Here is a 9,087-nt window from a genome sequence, read left to right on the forward strand (position 1 = left end):
CTCATCCCTTTATTCAACTCCTTTATTCAGCAAGTATTTATGAAGCATCTACTACACAGCAGACACTCTTCTAGGTGCTGGGGACATAACAGCATCCCTGTCCTCAAAGAGCTCACGTTCTAGCGAGGGCAGCAAACAGTAAACTGAGAAGGTGTGATTTATTACATGGGGATGATGTCTCGGAGACCACTGCAGGGCAGGGGAGATGGGAGAGGAAAGGGGCAGTTCTAAATGCAGGCGCTGACGGGATTGGGGCAGACCTTGCCCTGGGCCAGGCTGGTTGCTTCAACACAGCTGTCCTCGCCCAGAGCCATCCTGCCCCCGCCTCACCCAGTTCTTCCGTGATGTGTGGGAAAAATCTGTGGTTGTCACAACTGGGAGAGAGGGCCCCTGGAATCAAATGGGTGAGACCAGGGATGCTGCTAAACCCCACACAGTGCCCAGGAGGGGCCCTCAGCAGAGGATGACCCGCCCCGAATAACCCCAGTGCCACGAGGGAGACCCTGAACTAATATTATTCAGACCCGCTGGTGCCCTGATTACTGCACAGGCAGGGACTCTAACCGGGTCACCTCTGTATCCCGAGGTGACCTAGAGTGGGGCAGCCAGGAGGGCTGAGATGAGTATCGGGGGTGAAATGACAAACCTCTGCACCCACTCTCCCCTCCGCACCCCAGGGGCGATGGTCTCTATCTCCTCCCTGTGCAGGTAGCTTTTCCCTGAGCCATTTCTTCTTGTCAAGGTCCCTGTCGCAGGTTGGGTTCCCCGAATATGACGTTGAGAGCAAGGATTGGAGTGCAGGTGGTTGATGTGAGGCGTGCAGGAACAGATACAGCTGCCATAGGGTCCCACAATTCCACTCCTGGGCATAGATCCGGAGAAAACTCTAATTCAAAACTATACATACACCCCTGGCATTTCCCTGGTGGTCCAGTGGTTAAGAATCCATGCTTCCAGTGCAGGGGGCGTGGGTTCCATCTCTGGTCAGGGAACTAAGATCTCACATGCCGTGTGACAATAAAAGAAGAAAGAAAGAAAAAAGAAAGAAAGAAAGAGAGAAAGAGAGAGAGAAAGAAAGAAAGAAAGAAAGAAAGAGAGAAAGAGAGAGAGAAAAAAAGGAAGAAAGAGAGAAAGAGAGAGAGAGAGAAAGAAAGGAAGGAAGAAAGGAAGAAAGAAGAAAGAAAGAAAAAAGATACATGCACCCCAATGTTCATTGCAGCACTATTTACAATAGCCAAGACATGGAAGCTACCTAAATGTCCACTGATGGATGAATGGATAAAGAAGATGTGGTACATATATACAATGGAATATTATTCAGCCATAAAAAGAATGAAATAATGCTATTTGCAGCAACGTGGATGGACCTAGAGATTATCATACTAAGTGAAGTAAGTCAGAAGAGAAAGACAAATATCATATGATCTCACTTATATGTGAAATCTAAAATACGACACAAATGAACTCGTCTACAAAACAAAAACAGACTCACAGACATAGAGAACAGACTTGTGGTTGCCAAGGGGGAGAAACAGTGAGGGAGGGTTGGATTGGGAGTTTGGGGTTACCAGATGCAAACTATTAAATATAGGATGGATAAACTACAACGTCCTACTGTCTAGCACAGGGAACTATATTCAGTATCCTGTGATAAGCCATAACGGAAAAGAAAAAAGTTTTATTTATAGGTTCCATCCTAACTGAGCTGGCCCATCCCCTCCCATGGTTCAAAGTGCAGCCCGAGGCTGCAGACTTCCCACCGTGGTCTTCAGCTCCAGAGCAAGCCACCTGCAAACCACCCACATCTTCCCAGGGGCTGGCAACTCTCCTTTGCTACTGATTCCAAGACACATCCAGATAGCAAAAATGTGACCATGAAAAGAAACTCAGGCATGTTCAAATCAGGGAAATAACATTCTTAGCTCTGTTCAGTACTCGCTTAATTTTAGAAGAGCTTAGAGTTACAAAAAAGTTGCAAAGATCTGTACAGAGTGTATAGAGTGCCGTGGACCCTGACCCAGTACCCCTATTTCCAACTCGTTAGTACCTTAGTACGACATGTTTATCCAACTAAGGAACCAAGATGGATACATTGTTATTAACTAAAGTCCAAACCTTATTAGAATTTCCCTAGTGTTCCCCTAACATCCTTTTTCTGTCCCAGTCTCCTCTGGGCTGTGACATTTCTCAGACGTCGCTGGGTTTTGATACCTTGAAAGTTTTGAGGAGGACTGGTCAGGTATTTTGTCCCTCAATTTGTTTGTCTGTTTGTTTTCTGATGTTTTCTTATGGTTGGTCTGGAGTTATGGGGTTTGGGGCGGAAGACCCAGACAGAGATAAAAATGCCATTCTCCTCAGGTCACATCAAGGATACACACCATCAACGGGACTTATGACAAACGATTTTACCCTTGATCACCTGGCCAGTATCGTCTTTTTTTTCTTGCTGCGTTGGGTCTTCGTTGCGTGTGGGCTTCTGTAGTTGTGGCACGGGGGCTCAGTAGTTCTGGCTCCCAGGATCTAGAGTGCAGGCTCAGTAGTTGTGGCCCACGGGCTTAGCTGATCTGCGGCACCTGGGATCTTCCCGGACCAGGGCTTGAACCTGTGTCCCCTGCATTGGCAGGCGGATTCTTTTCTTTTCTTTTTTTCTTTTGCAACCAAAACTTTAATCCCAAGGATTCTCACAAAACATATTACAAATGACAGCATGAAAAAAAAATGGCACAGTAACTCAAAGTTCAGCTCTACAATATACTCTTAATCTGGCAGGACATTGGTATCTTGATAATCTCAAATTTCCAAAAAATATTACAAAGAGCTATGTATTCATGTACAGCAATCACAGAGGGGACGTATGACCTAACTCAAAGGTAAACTAACTTCCTTGAAACTTCTTAGATTTTAAACTCCCTGGACAACCTCTTGTCCGGTGTGAAGACTAGTGGAATTTTTAAACCTCTAATCTAGGGTAAGGGTGCGGCTTTCATTTTTACCTGCTGGCTTGGGTTCACAGCACCTTTTAAAGACTGCTTGCTTAACTACAGCTGCATACCATATCCCAGCTACAGAAAGTCTTTTCAATGTTTGCCAGTGTTGTTTCCATAATAGTAAACATCACACTTTAGGTGGGCAGGAGTTAGAGTTTTATTATCAGTCTAGGCAAGACCAAAAATTCAAAGCAAATTCAATTTTGCTTAAGGGAACATTGTAAGGTAACAATTCTTCATATTACATGCCTCACAGGACCCATTTCAAACCATAGAGAATGACACCTTTATGTGTCACTGTCCCAAGAGACAAACAAATGTGAACAACTAAAACATTTAAAAAGTGCACCAAGCTTCGGAAGTCTCAAACAAAACTTGAATTTTCTGTACATACTCCTGCCAAATGAAGTTATTGCCTGTACACCACTCCTCTTGCAAAGTGGTCTTCTATTTCCTTTCATCTGACCTAGATCGGCTAGGAGACCTAGAGAAAGATCGGGACGGCTTGTGATTTCTCTCTTGGGACAGGGATCTCTCTCTTCTCCTATATCTAGAAAGGGACCTGCTCTGTCTGACGGAGAAGGCTCTCCATCTTGGAGATGTGTGGGAGGTGGAGGACTCCTCCTCCGATAATCATCTCGAGGTCAACGACCCCAAGAAGGAGGCGGTCACGATTTCGACTTCTCTTTTCCCCATTCGACAGGTCCACTCTTACTCGGCAGCCACATAGTGTTCTCCCATCTAGTTCTCGGACAGCATCGGCTGCATCTCGGGGATCTTCACATTCAACGAGAGCGAAGCCGGGAGGGTTTTTAGCACCCCACACACTTCAGAGTGGTCCATAATAGCCTAAAGCTCGTTCCAATTCAGCCTTGTTACCACTGTTTCCAAGATTCCCTACATAAACTTTACAGTCCAACGGACTGTAAAACACATGAAAAGATGGTCAACATCACTAATTATTAGTGAAATGCAAATCAAAACTACAATGCGATGTCACCTCACACCAGTCAGAATGGCCATCGTCAGAAAATCTACAAACAATAAGTTCTGGAGAGGGTGTAGAGAAAAGAGGACCCTCCTACACTGTTGGCGGGAATGTAAATTGGTACAGCCACTATGGAAAACATTATGGAAGCTCCTTAAAAAACTAAAGAAAGAGTTACCATATGATCCAGTATTCCCAGTCCTGTGCATATATCTGGAGATAAACATGGTTCAAAAGGATGCATGCACCCCAATGTTCATTGCAGCACAGTTTACAATAGACAAGACATGGAAGCAACCTAAATGTCCATCAACAGATGAATGGATAAAGAAGATGTGGTACACATATACAATGAAATATTATTCAGCCATTAAAAAGAATGAAATAATGCCATTTGCAACAACATGGATGGACCTAGAGATTATCACACTAAGTGAAGTAAGTCAGACAGAGAGAGACAAATATCATATGATATTGCTCATATGTGGAATCTTAAAAAAATTATACAAATGAATTTGTTTACAAAACAGAAACAGACTCACAGACATAGAGAAGAACTTATGGTTACTAGGGGGGAGAGGTGGGGAGGAGGGATAGATTGGGAGTTTGGGATTGACAGGTACACACTGCTATATTCAAAATACACAACCAACAAGGACCTACTGTATAGCACAGGGAACACTGCTCAGTATTCTGTAGTAACCTAAATGGGAAAAGAATTTGAAAAAGAATAGAGACGTGTTTATGTATAACTGAATCACTTTGTTGTACAACCAACACACCATTGTCGATCAACTATACTCCAATATAAAATAAAATTTTTTTAAAAAATAATAAAAGTAAAGATATGAAGTGGTTCCCCCCAAAAGATAACAATACATGCATATTAGAATGGCTAAACCAACATAAACAAAAAAATAATTGACAATATGAAATGCTGGTGAGGTTGCGGAGCTAAAAGAACTCTCATTGCTGGTGAGAATGCAAAACAGTACAGTCACTGTGGAGAGAGTTTGGTAGTTTCTTACAAAGAAAACAGGCTTAACATACCAATCATGCTCTTAGGTGTTTACCCAATTAAGGTGAAAACTTAACACCTGGATGTTAAAAACCTGAATGTTTACAGCAGCTTTATTCATAACTGCCCCAGACTGGAAGCAGTCAAGTTGTCCTTCAATAGGTGAATCAATAAGCTGTGGTACAGTGTACATCCATAAAATGGGATAAACAGAATTGAGCTATCAAGCTACAAAAAGACATGAAGGAAACTTAAGTTTATATTACTAAATGAAATAAGCCTAAAAACAGTCTGAAATGCTAAATACAGTATAATTCCAATTATATGACATTTTGGAAAAGGCAAAACTATAGAGACAGTTAAAAGATTAATGGTTGCCAGGGATTCAGGAGGAAGAGGGGGAAGGATGAATAAGTGAAGCACAGAGGAGTTTTAGGGGGCAAAACTATTCTGTACAATACTGTAACAGTGGATACATGACATTACACATTTGTCAAAACCCATAGAACTGAACTATTAATACAAACTATGTACTTTAGTTAATAGTAATATACCAATATTATCAATATTATCAATAGTAATATATCTTGAATTATAACAAATGTATCATGCAAATGCAAGATATTAATAATAGGGAAAACTGTGGCAGGAGAGGGGATATGAGGATTCTTTTGTACTGTTAGCTTACTTTTTCTATAAATCTAAAATTGTTCTCAAACTACTATGTATAAAACAAATAAGATACAAGGATATCGTGTACAGCACAGGGAATATTGCAAATTTTTTACAATAACTTTAAATGGAGTATAACCTATAAAAATATTGAATCACTGTTGTACACCTGAAACTAATATAATATTGTAAATCAACTATACTTCAATAAAAAATAAAATTATTCTAAAAAATAAAATTTATTAATTTTTAAAAATCAGTGGGAATAGAAGTGGTCGTATAGGGCATCCTGGTTGTGCTCACAATCTTAAATCTTTCAGCATTTCACTATTGAGAATGATGTTTTGTAGACACCCTTATGAGATTAAAGATGTTTCCCTATTTTCCTAGTTTGTCAAAACTTTTTTTTCAAATAATAGATACTAAATTCTATCAAATGCATTTTCTAATCTACTGAGATGATCATACTTTTTGTTTCCTCTCTACTCTGTAACTGTGGTGCATTATACTGATCAATTTCTACTGTTCAGCTGAGTTCACATCACTGCAATATACCAGCCTGGGCAGGAGGGTTCTTAACACATGTTGCAGGGTGAATTTATTGGTAGTTTCTTTAGGACTTTTGCTTCTGTGTTCTTGTAATTTTATTTTCTCATAGTATCTTGCTAGGTCATACTAGCAAGATCATGCTAGCCTCATAAAATGAGTTGGGATGAGTTTCCCATTTTCTCTTCCTTGGGAGAAATTAAGAAAGTTTGGCATTTGGTAGTATTTGCCTGTTAAGCCACTTGTACTTTTTTGAGGAAAAATTTTTCATTACAGAATTTTAATTTTTCTGTTAGTTATAGAACTAGTCATCATTCTTATTTCTTTCTATGTCAGTTGTGGTAAGTTGTATTTTATCAAGGAATTTACTCATTTCACCTAAATTTTCAAATGTAATATCTTCTTATCTTTTTAGTGATTTTATGATCTGTAATGATGTGCCCTTTACACTGCTGATTTGTATTATTTTGTGTCACTTCCCTTTTTAATCTTGCTTAGTTTTGCCAGAGGTTTATTAATTTTATTAGCCTTTACAAAGAGCCAAATTTTGGCCTTGTTGACTATCCTTATTTATGTTTTCTATTTTATAATTTTCAGCTCTTTATCAGTTTCTTCCACTTTAGGTTTATTTAACTATTCTATAACTTCTTGAGCTGGATACAAGATCATTAATTTTCAGCCCTTCTTATATAAAACATACATTGTTAATACCCCTCTAAACCTTGTTTAGCTCCATCCCACAAGTTTGGTTTGCTTTTGTTTTTGTTTTTGTTTTTCCCAGTGGGCTGGCAGCTCCTGAGCACACACCTCAGGTTCTGGGCAACTCTGACCTCACAGGTTTTGATGTATAGTTTTTTGTTATGCCTCACTTAAAAATATTTTCTAATTTCCATTATGATTTCTTCTTTGCTCCAAAAGTTTTTTTTAGAATTGTAGTTCTTATTTTCTAAAAATACGGAATTTTCTTATGTTTTGTTGTTGTTGTTGTTGTTAGTAATTCTTGGCTTAATTGCATTGTGGTTAGAAACATTTTCCGTGTGATTTCAATCCTTGCTTTATGGCTCAGGGTATAGTTAATTTTTGTAAATGCTTTGTGGATGTTTGAAACAATGTACATTCTGTTATTGGATGTAATGTCCTGTATACGTCAATTAGGTCAAGTTTGTTAATTGCATTCTTCAGTATTTTATAATTCTTTCTGATTTTTTTGTTTGCCTAAATCTTTTACCAAAAGAGGGTATGTTTAAATTTTCAATTATGATTGTAGGTTAACCTATTTTTCCTTGCAGTTCAGTTATTTTTATTTTTTAATTTTTAAAAAATTTTATTTATTTATTTATTTGTTTACTTATTTATTTATTTTGGCTGCGTTGGGTCTTCATTGCTGCACATGGGCTATCTCTAGTTGTGGCGAGCAGGGGCTACTCTTCATTGCGGCACTCAGGCTTCTCACTGTGGTGGCTTCTCTTCTTGTGGAACACGGGCTCTAGGCATGCAGGCTTCAGCAGTTGTGGCGCACAGGCTCTAGAGCGCAGGCTCAGTAGTTGTGGCGTACGGGCTTAGTTGCTCCACGGCATGTGGGACCTTCCCAGACCAGGGATCAAACCCGTGTCCCCTGCACTGGCAGGTGGCTTCTTAACCACTGTGCCACCAGGGAAGTCCTGTATTTTTAAAAATTAAGTAAATTCTGTACTTTATTTGGACGTCTGATTTTTCCTTAAAGTTACTTTTCTGTTTTAGTTGTCTCCTTAGCCTTCTCTGATTTATGATATTTAGTTTCTCAGACTTTTTTGTGTGTGATGACCTTAATAGTTTTGAGGAGTACTGGCCAGGTATTTTTTAGCACGTCCTTCAATTTGGGTATGTCTGATGTTTTTCTCATGGTTATGATCTTGGAGAGACAGCAGTGAGTGGTGGCTCGAAGCAAGATCTTAGTTTCCTGCCCAGGAATTGAACCTGGCTAGCCTGGGTGAAAAACCAGGAATCCTAGCTGCTAGTCTACCAAGGGCTAGAGGCTAGAGGCAAATTTGAAAAATGAATTTCACAAGGAGGCAAAAACTGTAAAAACAGGCAAAAAGTTTATTATTAGAGATACAGCACAACATGTGGAAGAGCACACAGAGGAACAGTTTATTTAAGACAGAAGCAAGGCAGACATACACACCCGGAGAGAAAGGATGTGGGTGTTCTCCCTAATGAGGAGGAGTACAGTAAAGAGGCGGTTAAATCATTTATATAGGGCAGTTCTTCCAGGTCTTTGTTTACCTTTGGCCAATAATCTCATTTCTTTTCCCACATCTAACCTGTTCTAAGACACTCCCCAACATGCATGCACATCTTTTTGCCAAGATGGATTCCAGCACAGAGGCCTGTGGGAGGCTTGGCATCACCTATTATTGGGTGACGCCCTGTCCTTTTTCACCCCCAAGGAGCGTTTCTGCACCTGTGCAGTCAGGGAGTTCTCCTTGACCTCAGGAGTAGTCATCTTATCTCTTTACTCCAGCAGAGTTCAGCTCCTGCCATTAACTTTGTCCTTGGAGTGTCAGGGAAAACAAAGCTCCAATTTTACTCCGCTTGACAAACTCCAGCTGCTCTGCCCAGAGGCCTATATATCTCCTACCTCAGTTAGACAGGGGCTATGGACTTGGGGAAGGTAGAACACACAGGTGAAGTGCCATTCTCATCACATCATATCATGTTCTTGAACATCCTTGCTTCTAGGCCCTCTCAGTGGACAGCACATATGTATGTATACTGACCACAAGTTCAGTCAATTTTGGCTTTATATATTTTGAGACCATGAATAAATAAGATAAACACAAAAACTTAGAATTACTATATATTCCCAGTGAATTAAACAGTTTATCATTATGAAG

The 9,087-nt window shown here is 40.0% G+C and overlaps 1 pseudogene; it reads right to left on the reverse strand.

Annotated features, from left to right (window-relative positions):
• Positions 1-3,120: 3,120 nt before the first annotated feature.
• LOC118881141 lies at positions 3,121-8,696 on the reverse strand (annotated as a pseudogene).
• Between the last annotated feature and the right edge of the window lie 391 nt (positions 8,697-9,087).

The sequence above is a fragment of the Balaenoptera musculus genome, chromosome 1 (genome assembly GCF_009873245.2).
Source record: "Balaenoptera musculus isolate JJ_BM4_2016_0621 chromosome 1, mBalMus1.pri.v3, whole genome shotgun sequence".
NCBI lineage: Eukaryota > Metazoa > Chordata > Mammalia > Artiodactyla > Balaenopteridae > Balaenoptera > Balaenoptera musculus.